At 45.0% G+C, this 26820-nt stretch overlaps 1 protein-coding gene and 3 long non-coding RNA genes across 4 annotated transcripts in view; all 4 read right to left on the minus strand.

Annotated features, from left to right (window-relative positions):
* Positions 1 to 676: 676 nt before the first annotated feature.
* On the minus strand, positions 677 to 14250 carry LOC309664516. Its single transcript, XR_014265871.1, has 5 exons — positions 14139 to 14250; positions 10358 to 10398; positions 7464 to 7765; positions 3665 to 3757; positions 677 to 1637 (listed from the first exon to the last, which is right to left on the minus strand). It is a non-coding gene; the product is annotated as an uncharacterized lncRNA (long non-coding RNA).
* Positions 14251 to 14285: 35 nt separating this feature from the next.
* LOC309664525 lies at positions 14286 to 18580 on the minus strand. Its single transcript, XR_014265888.1, has 3 exons — positions 18514 to 18580; positions 16760 to 17102; positions 14286 to 14629 (listed from the first exon to the last, which is right to left on the minus strand). It is a non-coding gene; the product is annotated as an uncharacterized lncRNA (long non-coding RNA).
* A 272-nt stretch (positions 18581 to 18852) lies between these two features.
* Positions 18853 to 22997, minus strand: LOC309664547. The gene is made up of 3 exons (XR_014265915.1): positions 22934 to 22997; positions 19815 to 19861; positions 18853 to 19250 (listed from the first exon to the last, which is right to left on the minus strand). It is a non-coding gene; the product is annotated as an uncharacterized lncRNA (long non-coding RNA).
* A 23-nt stretch (positions 22998 to 23020) lies between these two features.
* Positions 23021 to 26820, minus strand: part of LOC309664452 (uncharacterized protein) — a 37703-nt gene continuing 33903 nt past the window's right edge. The window contains exon 2 of the transcript XR_014265752.1: positions 23021 to 23099. The gene's annotated coding sequence lies outside the window, so the exon portion shown is untranslated. The remainder of the gene's footprint in view (positions 23100 to 26820) is intronic.

The following is a 26820-nucleotide window of genomic DNA, read 5'->3' on the forward strand; positions in this document are numbered from 1 at the left end:
TCTCAAAAGAAAAACATGGAAAGAATTAGCCCTACAACCCAAAATTGTGGATCACAAAAAACATGATTAAATAGAGGAAGTTAATTGATAGTAGGATTTTTAAAAAAGCAGACATATAACACTGTAATTGCATCACAGTCATGGCGTAGCATTATAGCTCTGCCAGGATGCTTTGATCAGTCTTGAATTCAGAACCATCTGTCAGCTACAGACTGTGTGAGCCTCCACCCTATTTGAGATCTCCTCTTCTTAGATATCCAAGGGGTCTCCTAATCACTTCACCTGATTCCTCACATTAACCCCCTACCCCCAATTTAAGCTGCTTTGAATGAGTATTTAACCCAAGAGACAAGATAAAACTGTAACATAATATATAATTCAGAATATTTGTCAAGCCATGACATCAATATTTTATCAAAAATGTTCATACCAATATTTTCATTAAATACACACACACACACACACACACACACACACACACACTCTGTGTCAGTGCAGGCATAGGCCTAATATATTAAGAACAGATGAGCAATCTAAAAGCTAGAGACACGTTTTTTTCCATAAGATGGCTTTAGTAGCACTTAACTGTCTTTAACTTCATTCAAAACAATTTTGTTAGATTGTATGTGACAGCTGTCATATCCACGTGCATTTTTTAAAAACTTATCAAAATTGGTGAAATTTTGTGTAGCCATTTTAATATTGAAGATGGAAGAAAAAAAGCAACATTTTTGGCATATTATGCTTTATGATTTCAAAAAAGGTAAAAATGCAACAGAAATGCAAAAACAATTTGTGCAGTGTATGGAGAAGGTGCTGTGACTGATCGAACGTGTCAAAAGTGGTTTGCGAAGTTTCGTGCTGGAGATTTCTCACCGGACGATGTTCCACGGTTGGGTAGACCACTTGAAGTTGATAGCAATCAAATCGAGACATTAATTGAGAGCAATCAACGTTATACCACGCAGGAGGTAGCTGACATACTCAAAATATCCAAATCAAGTGTTGAAATCATTTGCACCAGCTTGGTTATGTTAATTACTTTGATGTTTGGGTTCCACCTAAGTTAAGTGAAAAACACCTTCTTGACTGTATTTCCGCATGCAATTTTCTACTTAAACGTAATGAAAATGTTCCATTTTTAAAACAAATTGTGACGGGTGATGAAAAGTGGATAGTGTACAATAATGTGGAACAGAAGAGATCGTGGGGCAAGCGAAATGAACAACCACCTACCACACCAAAGGCCGGTCTTCATCCAAATAAGGTGATGTTGTGTATATGGTGGGACTGGAAGGGAGTCCTCTATTATGAGCTCCTTCCGGAAAACCAAACGATTAATTCCAACAAGTACTGCTCCCAATTAGACCAACTGAAAGCAGCACTCGACGAAAAGCATCCAGAATTAGTCAACGGAAAACGCATAATCTTCCATCAGGATAACGCAAGACCACATGTTTCTTTGATGACCAGGCAAAAACTGTTACAGCTTGGCTGGGAAGTTCTGATTCATCTGCCGTATTCACCAGACATTGCACCTTCGGATTTCCATTTATTTTGGTCTTTACAAAATTCTCTTAATGGAAAAAATGTCAATTCCCTGGAAGACTGTATAAGGCACCTGGAACAGTTCTTTGCTGAAAAAGATTAAAAGTTTTGGGAAGATGGAATTATGAAGTTACCTGAAAAACAGCAGAAAGTAGTGGAACAAAACAGTGAATACGTTGTTCAATAAAGTTCTTGGTGAAAATGAAAAATGTGTCTTTTGCTTTTTTACTTTAAAAACGAAGGCAATTTTTGGCCCACCCAATAGAATTTACTCAGTTCTCTTTACCTTATGTCTTAACAGATGATATAGAGCAGTGGTTCTCAGACTTCGGTGCCCATCAGAATCACCAAGAAGACCTTGTTAAAATGCAAATGTCTAGGCCCCATTGCCAGAGTTTCTGATTTGGTAGGTCTGAGAAAGGGCTCAATAATTTGCATTTCCAAAAAGGGTCCAGGTGCTACTGGTGCTGCTGGTCTGTGGACTACACTTTTAAGAACTACTGATGTGGAAAGTTCTCAGAGCAAGTTCATGTTTATGTTGGTCTGTATTTATGTTTCTCATCTTTAGAGAGTCATCAGCTCTGTGGTCACTCATTACTTTACAACACTATGTCATCTGTATTCCCAGAGTTAGATGGTGAGAAGCTGATATCCCAGATCAAGGAGAAGGTTATAAAGGAGCCATTTCAGTAATAAGGATTTTTCCTGGAAAAAAAATGATAAGAGGGAGATTTGAGGGTTTCCAGTTACTTCTCCAGCACTTACTGTGCTATAAATAAACAGTCTTAAGTATACAGTTGGGATCTGACAGTATTTCTTTCATAAACTACACTGGGAAAAGCTAATGATGGTGAGCCACAGATGTTTCTAATATTTAGGTGGTCATTATCACCCGCAGTACATTTCTAATTCACAACAAATTTCATAGCCCAGTGATGGCCCATTTTTTAATAGATGCAAAACCAAAAACGAACAATAACACTAATTATTGCCTAGACTTGATATAGCTCTCCATTTTGTCAAATTGTGAAATTCCCACATGCATTCACTTTGCTTAGTCACACAGCTTTTCTGTGAATTGAGGCCATGCCCTGGTGCTTCTTCACTCAACTAATGTTTATGGGAAAACAACAAAAGTTAGGACCTGTGCTCTGTGTGGAAGCCAAAGGTGTTCAGGCTATGGTGACTTCAAGGAGAAAAGGTTACTGTAGAGGAGATGAGACTTCTGCAGAAATTACTGTGGCAGCAAGAAGCGGAGCAGGGCAAGTAGCTGAGGGCTCAGAAGAGAGCGGAGTCGCTTTTTGGTTGGAACGATCAGAGAAGGTTCTATGAAGAAAGTGGTATCTCAGCAGGATTTCAAAGGTGGACTTGGGTTTTGACAAGCATATGGGAAGAAAAGCAAGGACAGGGAATTAATTCTAAGTGCACCAGAGGCAAACTAGCTCAGAGTATATCCCATTCATAGTGAGTTAAGTGGTTCACTGCTCATGTAAGATCCATGCAAAGGGATAGTGGGAGAGGAGATTAGAGGTGAGAAAAAAGAGGTTGTAAATGCTAGATCCAGGATTGAGAGTTGATTCAGTAGACAACGGCGGCACATTGACGTTTTTGAACAAAGGAATAATATGATCTGGAATCTACCTTTATCACATTCATGAATGGCCCATGACAAAGGAAGAAGAGTTAATGGAAGCAGTGAGATGACTCAAGAGGTGTACTAGTATAGGACTGACCCACGAGTGTACTAATCAAGGCAAGACCCAGGAGGCACCCGTGGGAACAAAAAAGTGGGGTATAAATGAAGGAGAGACAAAATATGGTAACCGATTGTATAAAGTTTAGGTTTTGAGAAGAGTGTTGGTACCATTAACCAAAATAGAAAAGTCAGGGGGAGTGGTATGTTGTAGAGTTGGGGAAGAAAATGATAAATACAAGTATGGACATGTTAGGCTTATACTTCTGTAAGTAAAGCTAGATGGAAATCTTCAAAGCAGCTGGAGAAGTGGGGACTGAACTTCAGAAGAAAGTCAGACTAGGCCAGCTTATGCTGCCTTAACAAGCAGCACTAAAAATCCTAGTGACTTGAAACAATCGTGCTTATTTATAACTCACACACCATGGCCACCGCAATTCAGCAAGGAGACTCTGTTCATCAGGGACGCAGTTTCATGGAGGCTCCATTTCAGTGTATTCTCAGTGATCATGGAGACTGGGCAAGGGGAACATGGACAACCAGGAGCCAGTTAGAAAGTTGAGCAAATTTTAATCTCGTGTTAATTTGTGCTGCTTCTTGTGCACGATAGCAGCAGTAGAATCTCTCTTGGAAATAAACATCCCATATTATGATGTCTATGAATATAGGTTTCCTTTTCTACCCTCCCTCCCTCCTTCCTTCCCTCCTTCCCTCCTTTCTTTCCTTCTTTCCTTCCCTTCTCTTTCTTTACTTTTTTGGAAATCACTTATTGTATATAAGTTGTAATCCAGACCTCATGTATCAATGGGGAACTTTCAAATACAGCTATTACCAATACAAAAAAAAAAAAACAAAACTGCTGCCCAGAAGTGTCACATGCCTTTTTTCCCCCTCACATTTCATTGGCAAAAGCAAGTCCTGTGATCATCCTTGAGATCAGGAGAATGTGGATAAATAATCCTACATGTGCCTAGGGCAAAAGAACTGCTATCTGTGCAACTGCTGCTCTGACTCCCATATGTATCATCTAAGACGGAGACCCTTGATGAAGACAGAGAAGTAGATACCATCTTTGATGTAAAGAGGAGAGAGAGTGGAAAGCAAAACTCTAAGGACAGAAACTTAAGGAATACATAGGAAGAACACATACTTACAGAGGCAAAATAAAAACACATAGAAAAGCAAAGGGCTCAGTTTACTAGGGCCACATTCATGAGAAGCATCTCAGGAAGGTTCCTCACTACCAAATCTGGAGATAAGTCAAAAACAGCCGAGGCCAAGGAAAGACCGCTGAGTCTGACGTTGAAGGAGACATGGCTGACCTTCAAGAGATCTGCTTTATGGAGGCGATGGGGTCAGGCATGAAGCCAGACTGAGGAAGGAGTGATCGAAAGTGGAGACAGAACACTGGACTGCTGATAAAAGGAAGGGAAATAAGATGTCCACTTGAGGTAGCAGCAAAATCAAAGCTGCTTTGCTAAATGAAGGCTGGCAGGTTTTCATGTGTTCATTCAGCACATGTTTATTGAACATTTACTCTTGCCAAACACTGTTTTAGGAGCTGGGGAGTGAGCAAGATAAGCTTTCTGTTCCCATGAAGCTTATCTTCCAGTGGAAGCAGACATTCAACAAACAAGTGAGCAAAGGAATCAATGAGTGAAAGAGATCATTTCCAATTATATTTACTTCTGATAAAACTAAATAAATTATATTTAGTTCTGCCTTCCCTTCTAAAAGGGAGTCAGAGGGTGGGTGGGGAGTATGGTCTGAAGGGTATGTCCTAGACTAGTCAGGAAAGGCATCTCAGGAGGGGATGCTAAAGGATAGCATCCTTTAGCATGTTGCCTCCTAAAGGGCAAGAAACATCAGCTAAGGACAGATCTGGAAACAAGAGTGTTCCACAGTAGGCAGAATCTCTGAAGGAAAGATCAAGTTCTCATAAAAAATGGGGAGGGGCTTCCCTGGTGGCACAGTGGTTGAGAGTCTGCCTGCTAATGCAGGGGACACGGGTTCAAGCCCTGGTCTGGGAAGATCCCACATGCCACGGAGCAACTAGGCCCGTGAGCCACAACTACTGAGCCTGTGCTCCGCAACAAGAGAGGCCACGATAGTGAGAGGCCCACGCACCGCAATGAAGAGTGGCCCCCGCTTGCCGCAACTAGAGAAAGCCCTCGCACAGAAATGAAGACCCAACACAGCCATAAATAAATAAATTAATTAATTAATTTTTTTAAAAATAGGGAGGGGCTTCCCTGGTGGCACAGTGGTTGAGAGTCTGCCTGCTAATGCAGGGGACACGGGTTCGAGCCCTGGTCTGGGAAGATCCCACATGCCGCGGAGCAACTAGGCCCGTGAGCCACAACTACTGAGCCTGCGCGTCTAGAGCCTGTGCTCTGCAACAACAGAGGCCACGATAGTGAGAGGCCCGCGCATCGCGATGAAGAGTGGCCCCCGCTTGCCACAACTAGAGAAAGCCCTCGCACAGAAACGAAGACCCACACAGCCAAAAATAAATAAATAAATAAATTAAAAAAAAAAAAAATGGGGATTAGAAGAAACATTTTAAGGGACTTCCCTGGCGGTCCAGTGGTTAAGACGTCACCTTCCGATGCAGGGGGTATGGATTCCATCCCTGGTCGGGCAGCTAAGATCCCACATGCCTCCTGGCCAAAACACCAAAACATAAAACAGAAGCAATATTGTAACAAATTCAATAAAGACTTTAAAAATGGTCCACATCAAAAAAATCTGTTAAAAAACATTAAAAAAGAAGAAGAAACATTTTAGCTAGCTGGTTGTGTGTGCGTGTATGTGTGTGTGTTTGCATGTAAATACTTACAGCAAATGAAGGTCTAGAAGAAATTTGCCTCTCAATGCACAGGATTCTTTGGTTTCGAAGGACACGCCTTCTCCTTCAGGCAACCTACCACAGAACCTGCTTCAGTAGCTTGAGGAAAATTGCTGCAGGGTAGAGATCTGCTGAGGCAGATTCTTTTTCTTGGTGTATTATATTGTGCAGAACGTTTCTTTTTAAAGCTTTTGAACCAGGCTTCTCATGAGAATGCCTTTTATATTGGTACTTGCATTCTCTCCAGTTTCAGTCTTGCAAATTTTAGTCAAACGTTTGTATAAGGTCGACCTTTCTCACATGTGACTGTGGGTATAGGGGAGGTTTTCCTGGGCCTGCTCATGGATTTTTTAAAAAGAGAAGCTTAAACAAATCTCTGCTGAACTCTATGACCAGCCCCACTGGTCTTAGGAGGGCAGTCATCAAGGCCATTATGATCTGAATTAAACCACCACTGGAAAAAAGTACATATATTTTAAATTGGGGGTATGCCAGTGTGGTGGGATGATCTGCTAAAAGATTAATTTGTGTTAACTTTTTTCTGTTTATTCATAATATGTGTTTATTGTCCCCACTGCCCTCCCCTGCTATAACATAAGCTCCACAAGGGCAGGAATATCTGTCTGTTTTGTGCACTGATGTTTCCTCAGTTCCTAGACAGTGCCGGGCACAGGGGAGATGCTCAGTAAGTACTGGGTGAATTCGTCTTTCTTCTCTTTGTGGTGGGACCCTGGCAGGAAGGAAGGTTTTCCTTGGGCTAGTGCCAGAAGGTAGCCAAGTTCCTGAGTGAGGTGTTCTGTCCCCCTCGAAAGCCCTACTCCCGACAGGCAGAGAAAAGCCTGTGCTCAGAACAGCAGGCTGGAGATCAAGGGGGACAGAGGTGTGAGGACAGGGTCTCGGGGACAGGTATCAGACCTTCCCGGAGTCTCTGAGTACCAGGGACAGAGGGTGTATCTTGCAGATTGCCAAGGAGAAGGAGGCGCCCCTACTGCTTCCGGCGTGGGGGAGAGGGCTAGAATGTATTCTTCTGATTTACATAAACTCAAAATTTCCAAAAGATATCTTAAAGGCCAAAATGGGATGAGAGGGTGAGGAACATGGCCACGGTCCACATGTACTTTTTCCACACGTGCTATGTGTATGGGGCAGAGTGTAAGGGCTTTCCAGTCATTTTGTCACCCCAGTCTCAAGACCATCCTGGAGGCAGGTATAAGTGCAATCTCCATTTTATAGGCAAGGGGACTGCAGTTTGGAGGATGGTTTAACCTGGAGCTGGTGGTGGCTAGCGTGGCCTGGAGAGGAAGGGCTAGAGCCACCATAGTCAAGGACTCACAGAAGGGTCGTGAGCAGGATCTCGGAGCTGGGGAGACTCACCCCAGAACGGAGAGGTCGCCCCCAGTGATGAGTGTGGAGGCCAGGGGCATGGCTTAGAGACAGGTGGGGCAGGTGAACTTGACTGTGGCCTTGGATCCCCGCTCGGTATTTCACAGGGCGGCTTCGTTTTAATATGCCAGCAATTTGGGGAAATCTTGGCCCAGGAGGTTTCAGAAGACAAATTCTGCTTTCAGTACATGCGTTGATGGCGGGAGGTTGGCTTCAAGCAGAGCTCAGCAAAAGCAGGAAAGGTGCGGGTCGGAGAACCCCAGCCCCCGTATAGCCATGCCGTGTTCACAATCCTGGTTCAGCCCCAAATTTCCAGTAGGAGAGAAGGAAAACAGAAGAGGGTAAGTGAATGCCAAAAGCCACTCTGCTAAATCTAATTTAAAACAGAAAAATCACCAATGGTCATTTTGGAAATGAGACCCTTTCCCTGCAGAGCTGGGCGGGCTCAATAGCACCCTTCAAGAGAGAGGAAAGCTCATCTTGCCCCGGGCCTTCGATGAAGCATCCTCTCGCCTGTGGGAGGCCAGGAGGGTGTCTGATTTTCCACCTTTCTGTTCCAACAGGCTGGGCACAGGGTCCTCGTTAGCAGAGAAGGGTGCAGAGGAGCTTGGTCTGCATGAACCTGTATTCTCCTGGCCTAGGTCACAGCCACGTGTCTCCTTGTCCCAGTGTCCTGAGGTCCCAGGAAATGTGCCAGGCAAATTCGGGGGGCTCTGACTTAGGGTGTGGGCTTGGGGCCATTCTTTTGTCTTCAGCCTCGTTTCCTTGTCCTCCTCAGGGCTGACCTGAAGGGTCAGCATCTCCAGGGCCAGCTGTGTCGCTCCTGTGCTCGGGCAGAAAACCCGCTGCTCTTTGGTGACTGACACTAGCACTGGCTCTGGGAGGAGAGGTCAGACTCGGGCTTCTGATGAGACAGCCAAGGGTGTTTCGTATCTTCTGCTCTGTGAGCACGGTGTGTACTCACGGCGCTAAAGCCCTGTGTCAGATGGATTCCCGCGTGCGCCTCACACTCGGCTGGTCGTTCCTGCAAAGAGGAGCGTCAGTAGGGACGTTGGTCCCAGAGAATCTATTTCCACGGGTTTGAAAAGCTACGGGGCTCTGGGAGCATTTGATGATTGAGAGAGATCAACACCATGTTTGCACCTTTTCAATTCCCCCCCAGACAACCTGAACTAATATGTGAGAACAGAGAAAATTGGTTCCAAGGGAGACAATACCCAGGGTCAGATGACCCTGGCAGCCCCTCCCTCCTCTTTTCTATCTCTCCAGATCGTTAGGGCCAGCACAGTGTCGCCTCTAGGAAACATCCTCTGACCTTTATTAAATATGAAGATTTCTCTCTTCTCTCAGTTCCGATGCTATCTGCTATTTCAATTCCATTCAACCTACGTTTACCAATCTCCTACTTTGTTCCAGGCAAATGAAAACGACAGTGACACCATCCTACCCTCTCGGGGACTTGGAGGGGAGATAGGAATTCATTAGCGCGTCATAGTGCATTAATATATACTGCCTTAGAGTGTTTATTCAACTCAGCTGCATGTGTATATATTTATATTACATAGCTATAGATACATATTGATATATAATTGGTTTTCCCATAAGACTAAGCATTTTGAGCATAGGGGAGGTATGTTGTATGATCATTCCCAATGTTCAAGGTATAAAGCAAATGTATAATAATTCCTTTTAAAATTGAAAGGAAATGAATTTGAGGTGGTAGAGCCCTATGGTCAGAGCATCTTCTGGAAGAAAACCAGCAAGTTATTCATGTTGTTACAACTAAGCATTCATGGTTGGTTTCACTTGCACTTTTTCCGCTTGAAAATAACCCTAACCACTTATGTAGTTAGAACAGAATGGAATCCTGCTGCTGATTTCACGAATACCTTGCGGGCTGATTATTTCCAGGCTTATCTTTTCAAGGCAGCCAAACAGGCCAGGAAGGAGCAATGAGGGATCCTCATAAAGGGAAAAAAATTAAGTTGGATCCTTATCCCATACCATACACAGAAATAAATTCCAGGTAGATTAAAGATCAAGATGTAAAAAGAAAACCTAGATGATTAGAATATCTCTTTGTAATCTTGAGACAAGAAAGGCCTTCCTAAACAAGACAAAAAAAAACCAAAAAATTCAGGAGGCATAAAGAAAAAGATTGACAGATTTGAGCTTATAAAATTTAAAACTTCTCTAGTAAAGACAGAAAAAAGTCTTTTTTTTTTTTAAGCCACCAAGTTGGAGAATATTATCCGCATAGATGGAGATCAGTAAGAAAGGTGAATTTTTTTAAAAAGATAATCTAAAAGAAAAAAAGGAGGGGCTTCCCTGGTGGCGCAGTGGTTGAGAGTCTGCCTGCCAATGCAGGGGACACGGGTTCGAGCCCTGGTCTGGGAGGATCCCACATGCCGCGGAGCGGCTGGGTCCCTGAGCCACAATTGCTGAGCCTACGCGTCTGGAGCCTGTGCTCCGCAACAAGAGAGGCCGCGATAGTGAGAGGCCCGCGCACCGCGATGAAGAGTGGCCCCCGCTTGCCGCAACTGGAGAAGGCCCTCGCACAGAAACGAAGACCCAACACAGCCATAAATAAATAAATAAATATAACATGAATGAACCTTGAAGAAAAAAAAAAAAAAACTTTATGAGAAAAAAAGGATTTTAAAATGACATAAACAGAGAATTTATAAAAGTTTACAAATGACCAATACAGGATACCTTTATTTTTGTTTCTTAAGGTAAGCTATGCTTTTATTGCTGTTAGTCTGTTTTTGTCTCCATCTTAGCAAAATTCATTTTGTAATATGATTTCACAAAATACAGCACCATTCTGTTACTAAAATCTTTTGGAAAGAAGTAAAGAATTTTATCTTTTGGAGATATTTTACCTCTTTGCAGTCATCTAGAATCCAGGTTTCCTCTTCATGACCTAGAAAAGAGAGGAAAAGTTCACCAGGGCTTCGGCTTTGAGAAGCCACAAATGGAAGATAAAAGTCATGGACCATCATCACCATGGCAGAGCCTCCTATTCATTGCCAAAAGTGAAGCCTCTTTGACTGTCACAGGGATCCAGCGTTCTCAACAGAGATGAGCTAAATGTGTGTTCCTTGGTGGCTTGGAGTAAACAAAGAGTTTATTTCAGCACCAGTGATGGTTCAGACCTGTCTCATTCAAAGGCAAGCTGACTTCAGATCACACATAAAGATAGGATGCCATTGTATCCCCAGGCATTAAGGCCTAAACACACTCACTTTCTCATCATCTGACCCCATTTCAGGGATAGTCACTTCTATAGCCATGTGTTGCCTTGGTCACCCGGGCACACAGAGCCAAAGAAGAACTAGGAGAAATACATTTATATATCTATGAAAAGGGCTGTCAGGAGAGCTGAGAAGAGAGATTCTGAGAATTGGAGACCGACTTTGAGAGAAACAGGAACAATGGTAACTCAGATAATGAGCTATGAAGGTAAAAGTGCAAGTTTGCTGAGTGTGATTGGAAAGAGAACTAAGAAGTGGATTAAGAAGTGTTGGGAATGTTTGTTAGTCATATGCCTGAGGTTGCTAACATCAGCTTTTTCTAACTCCCTGCCAGGGCTCAAGTGCTGGCAAAGTCAGTAGCACAGGGAAGCTGTCTTGCCATCCTCCCAGCCTTCCTCTTCCCTCCGTTGTGTGGAAACCATGGCATCCAAAAATTATTGCTGGCATGTTTGGAATTCTTAATGAAATTTTTCTTATTTACCTTAACAAGGTGTTAGATGCTAAAACAGGTATCCCACTCATGCTCCTACCTCATGAGTGTAAATATATTGGGCAAATCATTGTCTGTCTTATTTTGCTGTTGCTGCCCTAGTATGAATGAACTCATCCTTCTTTCCTTCTCCTTCCATATCTTCTTCAGCATAATAATAACTGTTCAATTGTATATATTCATAAACATGTATATATAATATATGTCATTTAAATATGTACATGATTATATATTTTAGGGAGTGTTTTGTAATAAATATAAAGTATACACATTATGTGTGGTTTAGAGAGCATTGTGGTGGTGGCCAGGTGCAGAACTGCTGCAGGAATCCAGGAAGGTAAGTCAGCACAATACAGAAGCAAGTGAACCCTGGGGGCATTGTGTGCATCCCACTGGTCTAGAACATTAGTGCCCAGGGGGATGGATTCAAAGGGGGGAGGCAGATCAAAGGCCACCACAAGTATTTATAGGTTTTAAAAAGAGTTACACCCACAGAGGAAAGGGAAATTAGAAATGCAAGAACCATTATGGCACTCAGAGACAAACAACAGGGACAACTGTCTGTCTTGAACTTAGACAAGTAACCCCCTCTCCCAACCCAAGTATTGTCACTTAGGTGACTCTTGGCTGTTGTTCCCCCATTTGGCATAAGCAAACACGAGTCATGCTCTCAACCCAGGCCTTAATTTTCACTGATAGAGTGGCAACAAACATGCATTTACAAAAAAAAAAAATCACAAAAGAGAAAATGAAACAATATTTCATGAATAAGAGTCAGAATAAAAAATAAAGACCAGAACTACAAAGACTTCAGATACTGGGATTATGAAATATAGAATACAACCTGATTAACGAAACAAAGTAGGAATTAAAGACACTAGTAAGGAGCAGCAGGTATCAAAGTGATAATGTTCAGATGAAATTTGAAAAATATCCAGTAGAACTTATAGAAGTAAAGACTATCATAAATGAAATATAAAATACTAATCAATGGGTTAAACAGCAGTTTGGACACAGCTGAAGAGAGAATTGGTGAACTGGAAGATAGGTCTAAATAAATTACATGGAAGAAGAGGTGTCAAAAGAGATAGAAAATATGAAAGAATGGTTAGCAAACATTTAAGATAGAGTAAAAATGCCAATATACATCTAATGAGAGTTATAGAAGAAGAGGACAAAGAGAACTGGTTAGAAGCAGAATTTTAAAGCAAACGAGACTGCCCCTTAGTAATGTAAAATGTTAATAATAGGGGAAATTGGGTGTGGGGTATATGTACTACCTTCTATCTTTACACTATCTTTGTGCTTCTGTAAACCTAAAATTGTTTTAAAATAAAAAGTTGATTAGCATATCTCCTCTCCCAGAGAGAGAGAGAGAGAGAAATTTTCCAAATACTATGAAAGACACAAATCTTCAGTCAGGAAGCCCTATGACTTCCAAGCAGAATAACTAATAAGAAGGTAGACAAAAGAACGTACTTAGACACATCATAGCAAAACTGCAGAAATCAGAGGCAATGACATCTTTAAGACAGCCAGTGAGAAAGGAAAGATAACCACAAACAAGTAATAATTAGACTGACAGCTGACTTAGCAGCAACAATGGAAGTCAGAAAATAGTAAGACAATATCTTCAGTATGCTCAGATAAGATAGTTGTCAAGCTAGATACATACACTTAGCAGAACTACTTCTCAAGAACAAAGGCAAAATAAAGACATTTTCAGATAAACACTGAGGAAGTTGACCTCCAAACGCTTACTAATTGAAATTCTGAAGTCTATACTATAAAGAGAGACAGAAAGAGAAAGAGAGGAAAAAAAAAAAAGAATCCTCAATAGGTCTGAGATACAAGAAAGAAGGTTAAGCAAAATTTTTTAAAAATTCTGAATTTGGAAAAATCTTACATTGATGTTATAAAAAATAATATCTAGATTATGAGGTCAAAAAACAATGCTCCCTTTGAAAACTGTAGGGGAATCCTTACTCGTCTACACAGCTTCTGGTAGTTTGCTGGCAATTTTCGGCATTCCTTGGCTCGTAGATTGCTCCTTCTGGTCCTCCATGTTCACATCACCTTCCTTCTCTGTGTGTCTCTCTGTGTCCAAATTTCCCCTTTTTATGAGGACATCAGTCACATTTGATTAGGACCCACCCTAATAACCTCATTTTAACTTGATTACCCATGTAAAGACTCTATGTCCAAATAAGGTCACATTCTGGGGTTCTAGAGGATAGGATTTCAAGATATTTGGGAGAGGGAGGGGGAACAAGTCAACCCGTAACACGATCCCAATTCTAACTGGTGGTTTTAAACTCCGGACTTCACCCTTGGTTCTAATTGCTACTGAATCTTTCTTTTCCACCTCCCATCCTTTCAAACCTCCAAAGCCCGTGGTGCCCATGGTTCCATGCTCCTACACTGCTTATTATGGGCTAAACTGTGTCCTCCCTAAATTCATATGCTGAATCCTAACCCTCAGTACTTCTGAATGTGATTGGAGATAGTCTTTAGAGAGGTGATTAAGTTAAAATGAGGCCAATAGGATGGGCTATAATCCAATATGACTGATGTCCTTATAAAATGAGGAAACTTGGACATGCAGAGAAACACCAGAGAGGTGCATGCACAGAGGAGACACCTTGTGAGGACACAGTGAGAAGGTGGCCATCTGTGAGCCAAGGACAGAGGTCTCAGAAGAAACCAAACTTGTTGGCACCTGATCTTGGACTTCCTTCCTCCAGAACTGAGAAATCAATTTCCGTTGTTTAAGCCACCGAGTCTATGGTCTTTTGTTCCGCAGCCTGAGCTGACCAATCCACTGCTCAAAGCCCCTCCTGGCTGCATCTGGCAGTGCTCCTGAGCACTGTCCCCAGGCCTAACTCCCTCCTCCCCTCTGTGGGCTCTTCCTTGACTTACATCTCAGTGTGTGAAGTCCATGGAGCCGTCTTATCAGTTTAGGTAGGCGGCATGGCCACCCACAGGGTTTGTTACGCTCCCAACACTGTCCAGTGTGGCCTTTGATGCCACAGCACCTGGGGCTATGATGAGGGGCGATGGGAGCAGACCGAAGGATGGATTCCAGCAGCCGGTTTGAGACTATTGCTGGGCTCAGAGGATGTGAGAGAGGATCACGTGAACATCAGGCAGCTTGCTGAAGGAGAAGCGTGACTGAAAAGCTCCGTTGAGACTTGAAACTCTTGTTTATTCCTGTAGGTCCAGCAGTGCAGAAAGAAGGAAGCCAGCCCTTCTAGCCTCTTCTACCTCCACATTGTCATCAGGCTCTGGATTTTTCCTTCCTTGGATTTCTCCTGGAAACAGCTTCCTTTACTTGGTGGATATCCAGATGTTCCCCTACCCCGTGGGGCTTTCCTTCTTCTTCTGGTTCTCCACTTGTTTCCTGGCCTCTCCTGCATAACAAGGGTTAACACAGTAAAGAGCCTTGAGTGTTGAACAACTCACTGTTCTGGGCTCCGTGGACACGGCTGTGGTCAAGGTTGACGTCAGGAGTTTATATTCTTGTGCTCTGGAGACCGTAGCTAAACAAACAAGAAAACTTTCGGGGAGCCAGGTGCTGAGAAATAAGATGGGGAGATGAGATAGCAATTGATCAGGGATGGCTTTAGATCAGGTGGCCTTTGGTACAGCTCTTGGGGTTGGGGAGCAATTGACAATTTATGATCGACAGTACTCTTACTCAAGCTGTGAAAGCACCAGGTACACAACAGAGTTCTGGCCTCTTGGCTCTAAGTTACAAAAAAGTAAATGTTTGCTTATCTATACCAGACAGAGGGGGTAACCAGACCCTGTTAGAAAGTGAATAAAAAGTGCTCCCAGGTCCCATTTCCTTTGCCTATTTAAAGGGGATGTTTAGCCATCTGGAAGTTTTCTTATCAGACATTTGATAAGGAAAAAGGATGTTTTGAAAGGTTGTTACCCAAGAACACATAAACCAGGAGAAACATATTTAACCTACCCTGGTACCTTCTTGAATTCCCAGACATTGAAAGGCCATTTAAAAGTGACTTGGGATCCCAAAGCCAGGCTGTCCCTTAGGCCCCAGCACTAAGTCCAGGGGAGCCCTTTCAGATGGGTACACTTTTGCCAAGGGTCTGAGGGCAAGGGAATGTAGCATCCCAGGTCTTACAGACATGCCCTGTGGAGCTCTGTGGCAGCACTCTGTGGGAGGGGCGCAGGGGAGGGGGCTGGGGGCCATACGGGGAGCATAGGGGGTGCCAGGAGCAGCTGGAGCCTCAAGGCCTCCCCTCAACCTCACCCCAAAATGGCAGGAGAGAGCGCTTGGCTCTTATCGCTGATGCACTGATGTTCATTCCAGGGCCAGCACACTGACTTTCAGCTCAGGAAGTGACTTCTTGGTCAATTGCTGCTTTGGAGGGACCTGCCAGGATTTGAAATGAAGCAGCAGTTCTTGTAACATCCAGTCATAAATCTAAATCTTTCCTTTTTTTTTTTTTAACTGAAGCAAAATAGTGAGATAACTTGACGTTTCGCATGCTTAAATTTAGAACAGATTATAGCAATTGAATACCCACATCATAAGCTGCTTCATTTAAGCACAACACACGTACCCAGGCTCAGCTTCATGTGATTTGAGTCTCGAGAGTGATTCTTCTTCTGCCAAAGTTTTTAAATCTTAGGCTGACTAATAAATTTCAGCCTGAGGATGAGGCCACCTGATCTCCAGTCCTGGCCCTCACTGGGTTGAGCAAAGGTGCCTCTCTGGGCCTCAGGAAACCCCTCTCTAAGATCTCACAGTGTGGTGTGCACACACTGTGTGGTGTGTACACACGGTGTGGTGTGCAATGCCCAGCTCTTGTGCCCAAAGTGTATCATCCCAGATGACCACAGATAGTCTTTGGGATGATGTGAGCAGAGAGATCTATGAGATTACATTATGAATCTATGGCTAATAATGGCTATTAATAATAGATGCCACTCACCCAGTACTTCTCATGTGCTGGGCACTGTTGCAAGCATGCTTTGTTTGTCTTAATTGTCCTAGTTCTCATTCCTCATTTTACCAATGAGGAAACTGAAGCCCAGAGAGGTTAAGTAACTTGCCCAAGCTCAAACAGCTCTAAGCGGGGAGCCAGGATACAAACCCAGGCATGTGAGTGCACCCTATGCCTTCTAGCCTTTGGGTATCAGCCCTGAGATCTCCCCACCAGCACTGACATGGAGGGATGAGAATGGGATGGAGCTAGAGAGCAATGCTGACTCAAAGATGGGGGTGATTGTCTCTGGGCCCGTCCCAGAGCTGGGGAGAGAGAGACGTGGAGGCAGGAGGGATGAATAAATACAAAATGGGTGATCCAATTTAGAAAAGAAAAAAAAAAATCATTGCCCCATGACCATGAGCAAGGTGCAGTGTTTTAAAATTTCCCTTTCAAGATAATTGCTGTAGACCTTAGAAAAATAAATCTAATAGAGGAAAAAAGGAAAGGCAAAGGGAGCCCAGTGATTTGAGTATGAATATTCAGGTTTAAAACATCTTTTCCCCTTGAAATACACCCTCTTACCTTGGTGGAAAGTCCTGTTACTTTAGCTTTGTCTCAACGCTCACTCTGAAGGCTGGCTGGGCTTGTCAGTCAGGACCATCTGTGCTGGAATGAGGTTTCTTCCAAAGACCTGATTATGATTTTTCTTGGAGCTACACCTGACCTCATACACTTAAAGAGGAACGTCTTCCCTTCTGCTTGCTGTCTCCCTTCCTGCCTAAATAGGTGCTTGCCTGATACTCTACAGGCAGGATAGCAGGAGGCAGGTTATTGGGTTTTCGGAGAAACCGTTTCCTTTTCGTAGGACATAGCTGCAGAACCCGGGAAGCGCAGAGATTCAGCCAGAAATGTTTGCGGGCTTTGCCTGAGGACAAAACATCCAGAACAAAGTGAAGCATTTAGTCAAAGCCAGTGGACCTAATCTTTCCAACCCTTTCTTTGTTTTTTTTTCCTACTCAAAAGTTGTTAGAATGAATTCACCTTGCTTTTGGTGGGTTTTCTTGTGGATATTTGTTTGGACTGACTGCATTTATACACATGCTTGTCAATAGTTTCAGCCCTTCTGTGACCTAATCTGGGCCCAATTGATAACTATTACAAGGCGGGTGCTATGAAGATGAGGAAATGGGAGAGAGTGGGCTTCACAGAAAATTATGAGAGCCCCTGACTTTAGAGGCTTCCATTCAAATGAAGCCACCATCTAATGTTTAAATAGGTCCATTTAAATAAATGCATAAAGTACAAGAGACTCATCCCTCTTGTTGGAGCCGGATGGTTAAATAAGACTGAATTAGAGATATTATTATTGATAATAATGGTAAACGACACCATTTATTGAGCATCTATCATGTGCTTGGCAACATTATCGTGTGGGAGGTACTATCTCTATTTGGATGACAGAAAGCAGACCCTGTGAGGCGCCAAGGTCACAGAGCAAGCAGTGGCAGAGACGCAGGTCCGAGTCCAGAGTCTGTGCTCACGTGGCCCCAGATGAAGAAAATGAGACACAGATTCTCATGATGTGACTTACTCATGCACGGGTGCAAAACTTGCTAATGAATAAAGCAAAATAATAATAAAAGGAGCTGGTCTGAGGACCTGGGATTGCCTGGGTTCAAAACTGAGTTATAAATACAATTCCAATCATGAAACTCTCCATATGACACTGGATACGTTACTTAAACTCTCTGAGCCTCTACTTCTTCATCTCCAAAATGGGCTAATAATGCTTAGTTCATAGCATTGTCATGAGGCTTAAATTAGATACACCATGTTATGTGCTGAACTCAGGACTTGGCACATGGTATGTAATTGATAATGTTGGTTATTGTACGGGTCTTCAGTGAGAGCAGGTGACTATTTGTCCAGGGTGCTTTTCTTGACCTTTTACCCTCATGCCTCCACCTCCACTGCTTCCTGCAGGAGTCCTGCAGTGTCAGCCATTATGCTCTTATACTGCTAACTCCCCTTGAGGTCAGAGAAGCAGATGGCTGGGGATGGAAGGCAGTCAGGACCTTGGCCAACATGCCAGTTGAAGGTCCTGGCCAATGGCCTTGACTTTGCCAGCGCAAACCTTTTTTTATACCTGACAAGGCAAACTACCACGTGTCAGGTCAAGACAAGAACAGGGGTGTAAAGAGAGAGCCAGCCCATGAGATAGGAACAGGGGTAGGTCAGAGACCCCCTGGAGGTCACTTTCAGCCCTATGATTTGATATTGGCATAAAACTGAAGGCAATACATTGAACTCTGAGACATTCCCACCTCCCACCTGACCTCAGTCTGGGCAATCTTCCTGTTAGTCAAGAGAACAAGCCATAAATCTCCCTGTGGACGGGAGTGCTGGGTGTACAGTGAACTCTGCTGTCTCGTCTGTTTTCCAGAAAGGGTTGATGGATCCTTCTCCTCACAGTTATTTCAGCACAGTAGAATTTCAACAAGACAGAAATAGAAGACAGAACGGTTGGTCCTGTCAAAAGCTCTTAATATAATTATGAGAGTCAGGCCTCTGCACGTACCACCCCCCGGCCCACGAATAATTAGGGTGCGAGAGGCCGGGAACTGAATGGCGGTGGGGGAGGCGTGGGGAGGGGCGGCGGGCTGAGGACGTGGTGATTAGTGTAACGGCTGCTGCTTCTCTGCTGGGATGCCCCGGTCCTGCAGACCCCCTGGCAATTCTGCAGCTTCATAAAAGCTCCACTTAGAGCTTGGATCATCCCAGGCAGCAATTAGTGGCTCTAACAGTTTCAGCTGATGGCCTTATGGCTGTCCCGCCTCAACTCCCTTTACTGAAGGTTACTTACATAGAGCTATGCCCTCATCACCCCCGACACCCACAGTATATGCAGAAGGTGGCCGGGACATGTAGGCCATGGCACCAGGCTTCGGGTCTGATGGGGACCTCAGAGGCAGGCCCAGCCTGAGCATTCGGGCTACCAATGGGAAAGCAGAGGCCCTCTTCCCTTGAACATTTGCTTTCTGTTTAGTGTTTAATTTTCTCTCTGAAAGGCAATCTATGGAATGGAAAAAAAAAAAAAAAAAAAAAAAACCCAGTCCCTAAAGGCCATTCCAGCTTTCTCTTCTCCCGGTTAATTTCCATTCTAATGCTTATGTAGCCCCCACAGCAGAGTTAGGCATTTGTTACTCTAATTCTGCCGCTATTCTCCCCAGGGTTTGCTGTTTTGTCAGGGGCCTGTGCTGTTCCATTGCAGGGTTTGGAGCAGAATTACCGAGCTCAGTGTCAATGGAGGGGCTCAGGAGGGGCCCGACACCCAGGGAAGGAGCTCTCCATGGATTCTTTCTTCCCAGCCCCAGAGGTGGGCTGTCCTTTAGCTCTGCTGGCCGCCACCTGGCACCAGAGCATCCATTCTACACTGGGGGTGAGGTGACAGAGCCCCGCGCTCCGTACACGGAACAGACTTGGGTCCCCAAAACCTGCTCCTTCATGATTCTGCACTTGGCCCCTGCTGACAGCGGTGCTGACTGTATCTTTAAGAGACACCTCAGCTTAGTCCTTAAAAGTGCTCTCTTGAGTCAAGCTGGATTGCTTTGGTTTGAATCTAAGAACTGTCACTTACCAACTATGTGACTTTGGACAAGTCCTTTAACTTCTCAGTTTCACCATCTGTAAATTGGATACCAACAGTACAGGGCATTAAATGACTTACCATTGTTGTTAGCATTAAATGAGTTTATAATAGATATAAATTGCCTGTAAGAGTGCCGGGCACAGAGTCAGGGTCAGCAGGTGGTGGCTATAGTCACTATTACTGTTATTAGTCCCTCCTGGGGCTGGCCTGGCTGCAGAGGCGGGAGCTGCGTGCCCAGCAGGATGTGCCCTGCATCTCAGCAGCGCAGGGTGTGAAGGGGTGGCCATCCCTGCTGGGTCCACCGGATGCCAACTGCTTGGTACCCACACACTGGATTCTCCTGGACCAATGGGCGCTCCCATCCCTTCACAGGCTCCATCCTTATCCCTCTCACCCGCATGGCCTGGGGACTCCTGGAATGTGACCTATTTGAGGAGGACAGGCAGGCAGGGAGGAAATCAGGAATTCTGATTCTCATCCTCAGAGGGATTCAGTCCCTAGGCCATGGCCACTCAACTAGTAAGTGGCATTGCAGGAGCTCACACGCACACTGGCGTGACTCCCAGGGGCACACTTGCCTACGAGGCCCCTTGGGGTGCTGACCCTTTTGCCGGGGGCCGCTCTGTGTCATCCCAGGCTGTGGAGTGGTGAGTGGTGTGAACGGTTCCAGCAGCGAATCTCGGAAAACCGAAGTGGGGCTGTTTCATAGCCTCCAAAGGCTGGAGACAGGCTCTGGTTCGAGACTCTCCAGGAGGGAGAGGCTGGCCGACTTTGAAGACCTCACCGAAAGAAGCCTCTCCAGACACAGTGTGAGCTGACACCTTCAGGCCAAGTGTGGAGGACAGAGCCTAAAACGCCTGGCCACCAGTTCCACCTTACGGGACCCAAAGCCTCACCGATCTGTGCCCCTGCCCACTGGCAAGGGCCGCCAGGATCAAACCAGAGCCTGCTCCCTGCTGCCCAAGGGCCCTCCCTCCCTGGCACGTGTGCATAAACCCTCGGCTCCCACCAAATGAGCGTCCAGGCAGGAGGATGGGCAGCTGTCTCTGTCGGCCACCCCTCTGCAATTTCCTGACTTGATTTGCGGCGTGCCGCCAGCTGCACAAGTTGGCTGCTCCGCAGTGTAGACACGCCAACTGGAAGTCCGTGGGCACGTCAGAGCTCCCTGCTGCACTGGGCCTCCAGCAAGCCGGGCGGGGTCCAGCGAACCCCAGGAGTGTGGATCCCCTGAGGGCTGTTCTCGGCCTTGGCGTGGTCACACCTCCATGTCTGCAACCTGCCCCCGCACCCCCTCCCACCCCTTGCCCAGGGCTTTCCGTGCTGGACTCCCCCTTCAAAGAGGCCAGGCCCTTCGCCTGCCTGTGATTCTCTCCCTGTTCAGGCTCTGGTTATATCACCTGGGGAACGGCTGTTTTAGGCTGGATTTCCCTAGATCAAGAGTATTCCAGCTTTGTTCCCGGCAGGCCAGGCAGCCCCAGGGTGATCTAAGGAGCTGCCAGTGTCTTTGGTGTTGGTCACTTCCCAGCCATAACCTCCTCAGGTCCTGGCTCTCCTGTGATCTTTACATACCATGATCAGCAAAGGTCAAGGATCTGGGCCCCTAAGGCATTCCCTTGTCAGTCTAGAGCCTTCACTGCCCCTGTTAAGAGATCCATCTTCCTGAGGCCCTTACAGAAGAGGAGGGGAGAAGTGTCGAGGACAGAGCTTGGCTTTGGGCCCAGATCTGGGCTCCAGGACTGGAATGCTGAGTAGCTCTGGGCAAGGGATAATTCTAGCACTCAGAATGCTCCCCACACAGTAAGGAGAGTGGTAGCTCCACTAACTGTCATTATGTGAGCAGCCCAGGCCACTGTGCACACTCAGTGCTCCTCAGATGCCTGTGAAACCATTTCCCATGAAGCCCATGACACCCCGGCTGCTGGTGAGCTTGGGCTCCTGCTGAAAGCAGGCTGTGCTTGTTTGAATCTGGGAGAAAGGGAAAGGAATGGCCTTGAACCTGGCTGCCTCCGGAAAAAGGTAGCAACAAAATCCAGAGCTTCCCTGAGCAGGAGAGCTAGGCATGGAAGGGCACGTGCAAAAGAAAGTGAAGAGGAGATGGCAAGGGCGCCACACATAACTTGCCTATTTTGCCTTTTCGCACATCCTCAGGCAACTTCCAGATTCTGGAGTTTCCTGCCCAGCCACCCTCCATAGACCCAGCCCCTCGCTTTGCACCTCATTCATGTCCCATGGTTTCATGGTCTTGTTCTTTGCAGGGACAGCTGATTCCCAGCGCTGATCCTTGAGACTGCAAACACGTCTCTGTGTTGGGAGGATGGTCGGTAGAAACATGTGGTCTGCTCAAGGCATTCTGGAGGTTCTAAAGATTGGGAGTTCTATGGAAGAATTGGAGGAGGTAGACAGGCAGGACTTTCAGCTAACAAGCCTCCTGGGGCACTTTGGAATCCCGCCACAGGCCTCTCTGCTGGCACAGTTGACGGCCAGGAAAAGAAGTGAACAGCTGCCCAGAGATGTGTGTGACTGAAAGATCAGGCTGTTGGATGCATGGATTGGTCCTCTTGGATCTTGGGAGGTGTGCTGGCGGGAAGAGAGGTTGGTCCCACAGAAGAGCCTGGCCCACCACGTGTCCGTCTGGCTGTGGGGCCCATACTGCCTCCCCCGGGGGCTGCCTGCATGCAGAAAGGCAGGGAAGTCTCAAGGAACAAGATGCATGAGCTGGGCAGGCGTGCAGGAGCCAGCAGCACACCTGGGTTCCTTCCTGTCCTGGGGAAGCCTCACAAGGAACCAGCAGCCCCTACCCCAATTCTGTCCCATGAGAGTATCCCGAATACAATCACAGAAGAGGTATGTTGGTGCATCTTCAATGCTACAGACATAAATTAGGCAATTTCCCTGATACCTGAACTGCCTCACATGACATTTGATTTAATTCTTCATAACCAGCATCAGTGACTACTGATCTCCAAAGCAATGAATGAAGCTGCCCAAGGTTCTGCCGAAGAAGGTGGGTACTGCCCTGGCCAGAGGTGTTCTGAGCCGTCAGGCACCACTTCCCCCCCTTAGTTCTCAAAGCCCAAGACCCTCCCATCAGTCACTTCTGGCCTTACCTTATCGATCCTTTTAATAGCAGGCAGTAACAATTTATTAGCACTTTTCCAGAGTCTCTGCCTCCTGGTTAGATCTTTTTCCATCCTGAGAGCTGAAGTAATATTTCTTCTAAATCTAGCTCTCTTCAAGGCACTACGGGAGGCCAGTCTGAGTGAGTCAGGGATGCTACAGAGAAGGAAGAATTAAGTTAGGACATTTCCATTTTCCCACTGCTAATTTATGAACAAATAAATTTGTTGGTTACAACTGAGCAACTGTATGGGGCTGGGGGGAGGGGACTACAGAGACCAGATGAAAACAAGCCATCTTTGATTTCCCTTTACAGAATTTTATCTTTTTCATTAAAAAAATTTTTTAATACAGTTTTAAATGTTACTTTCTACTTACAGTTATTACAGAATATTGGCTAGATTCCCAGAGTTGTACAATACAGCCTTGAGCCTATCCTACCCTCACTACCCCACCCCGGTTTGTCCCCCGCCCCGGTAACCACTAGCTTGTTCTCTCTGTGAGCGTAATTTGATTTTTAAAAGTGGGTTAGGAGGTGAAAGGACAGCGCAGCTTGAGCCGGGTGGGTCGCGGGCTGGACTTCCCGGCAGCCCAGCCTCCCTGCCCTGCTCTTGTGACGCAAACTTTCGGTGCTTCAGTTTTACCCACGACCAAAACGAGGTAAGGAAGAAGCCACTTCCCTAACTCCTGCCCCACTAGTTGATTCCTGACTCCTCTCCTTCCGGAGAATGAACTGCCGGGAGGCGCTGGCGGCTCGCGCGCCGGCAGGAGGCGCCCGACTGCGGGAAGGAGGAGAAATTCAGGAGACACTGGGCCGCGGGGAAGGGGCCCCGGCAGCCCTTCTGGCTTCTCAATTGTCCTCCCGCCCCAGCCAGGAAGCAATCAGGGACTCGGCCTGGGCAGGCGTCTGGGGCCGTATAAACTCAAAGCGTTTACCCTGCTGGTGGCTGAAAGGAAAGAGGCCAAGAAGAGGCCAGGGACTAAGAAAGTCCCACTGCGGGACCAGCGCTGCAGGCTTTCGGGCTAGAGGTGCCTTTGGAACCAGAATGACTGCTTCCCAGAGGACGGACTGCTGGCCCAGGGCTGCTTCACCCTCCCCACGAAGGCCCTGCTCTCTTACCTTCCGGTCCTCTGCCCACCACCTCCCACTTCCCAGAGCCGATCCGCACCCCAGGCACCAGCTCCGCGCGCGTGCGCAGTGCCAGCCCTTGCGCCCACTCTCCACCTGACTCTCGTTTGATTTGCCCAGTAACAGACGTCACTGTGCTCAGAGCAAAACAGAGGCTCAGAAAGGGTACGTGGCTTGTCCAAGACCACACAGCTAGTAACTGGCTTCAAATGCAGTCCATCTGCTTGATTGTTTACTTATTTTTCCAACATTAATACTAGAGTAAGTTACTGACATATAGTTTTATATATAGAACTTTAATATATTTGTAAAATTATGCAATATATTAAATTATTTTATAGTTAATGACTATTTTTATTATTACTGTTGAGGTTTTATTTATTTTTTGAATAGGCAGTAGTGCATGCAATTCAAAATTCAAAATATACCAGAGGAATGCAGTGAAAAGTCCCCCACCTCAACCTTTGTCTTTCAGCCACCCAGGTCCCTCCTCTCCTCAGGAGCAACCACAGTTAATCCGTTTCTTGTGTATCTTTTCAGAGACAGCGGAATAGATAAAGATGCAGGGGTCCACTAGCCAAAGAATGTAGGCAGCCCCTAGAAGCTGCAAAAAGCAAGGACACAGATTCTTCTCTGGGACCTCCAGAAAGAGGAACAGCCCTACTGACATCTTGATTTTAATCGCTTAAGACCCATTGCAGACTTCTGACCTCCAGGATAATAAGGCAATAAATCTGTGTTGTTTTAAGCCACTAAATCTGTGACCATTTGTTACAACATCTATAGAAAACTAGTATGAATTCCCAGTTTATAACTTATCAAATAAATATTAGATTAAATATTTAAATAGGAATACCATACAAACAAACAAACAAAACTTGTGGGGAGAGTAGATCTTATAATTATGGCTTCAAAGACAAAGAGTGAAAGCATTTTTAAAAACCTCTATATATTAAAAATAAACCTATAATGAAATTATCACGCAACTTACAAACTGGAAAAATATTTGAAATGTATAAAATGAACAGAGAATCATCTTGAATGGTAAAGTTAAGGGTGATTTTCTACAATGAATGTGCATTTTTTTTTTGTAAAGAAGATACATATTTCGACAGAAAGAAATTGTTACTGTGGCAGTTGTATTAAAAATGAATTAGAGTCAAGTATGGGCACTTCACCAAAGAAGATATAGGGATGGCAAATACGTGTATGAAAAGATGCTCTACATCATTACTCACTAGACAAATGCAAATTAAAACTACATTGATACACCACTGCACACCTATTAGAGTGGGTTAAATTAAAAAGATGGACCATATCAAGTGCTAACGAAGACATGAAGCCACTGGAGCTCTCACACTCTGCTGGAGAGGATGTAGAATGGTACAACCACATTAGAAAACTTGAAAGATAAGCATACACCTACCATATGATGCAGCCATACCACTCCTAGGTATTTTCCCAAAAGAAATGAAAGCATGTGCCCACACAAAGACTTATATGCAAATGTTCATAGCAGTTTTATTTTTAATAGCCCCAAAGTGGAAACAACCTGTCCATCAACAGGTTTATGGATAAACCAATTGTAGTATAGCCGTACAATGGAATACTACTCAGCAATAAAAAAGAATGAACCATTGATATCTGCAACAACATGGAGAGATCTCAGAATGATTACACTGCATGAAAAAAGACAGATCAAAAAAAAAAAAGACTACATACTGTATGGTTCCATCTATAAAATTCTAGAAAATACAAACTAATCTATAGTGTCAGAAAGCAGATCAGTGGTGGCCTGTGGTTAGGGTGGAGTGGGGAGGGGAGAAAGGGAGGGGTCACAGTGGTGCACAGGGAAACTTCAAAAGGGGTGGGTATGTTTACTATCTTGCTTGTGATGATGGTTTCACAGGTGTACACACACATTGAAACTCATCAAATTATGTGCAGTTTGTTGTATGTCAATTATACCTTAAGAAAGTGGTACTTAAAAATGGCTTGATCTTGGAAAGAGATGGAAGAAACTTAAATACATAATACTAAGTGAAAGAAGCCAATCTGAAAAGGTTACATACTATATTATTCCAACTATATGACATTCTGGAAAAGGCAAAACTATGGAGACCATGAAAAGATCAGTGGTTGCCAAAGGTTGGGGGAAGAGAAGGATCAACAGGTAGAGCACAGAGGATTTTTAAGGCAGTGAAATTATTCTGTCTGACTGAGTATCCACTATAATGGTGGACACATTTGTCCAAACCCATTGAATTTACAACACCAAGAGTGATTTGTAATATAACCTACGGACTTTGGGTGGTTATGACGTGCCAATGTAGATTCATCAGTGGTGGTAAATGTTCCGCTCTGGTGAGGGATGTTGATGGTGAGGGTGGGTTGTGCATGTGTGGGACAGAGTGTACAGGAGAAATCGCTGTACTGGCTGCTCAACTTTGCTGCGAACCTAAAACTGCTCTAAAAAGTAACGTTTAGTTTTTAAAAACTGGCTTGAACCATTGAGTATGTTTTGTCTCTCATATCAGGGCTCTGGGGGCAGAGGGGGTCAAGGGTTTGTTCAGGTGCTATAGACACTACTGAGGACACAGATGCTTCCCATCCTTGGGCTGTGTCTCCCCTCCTCGTGTTACGAAAATGGATGCAGCTTTTCAAGAAGTCACATGCAGGCACAGCCATGTGTAGCAAAGATGAACTTATTTCTTCTTTTAGACGTCTTTTTTTAAGAGAGAGGAAAAC

The sequence above is a fragment of the Balaenoptera physalus genome (genome assembly GCF_965194825.1).
Source record: "Balaenoptera physalus genome assembly, chromosome: 7".
Taxonomy (NCBI): Eukaryota; Metazoa; Chordata; class Mammalia; order Artiodactyla; family Balaenopteridae; genus Balaenoptera; species Balaenoptera physalus.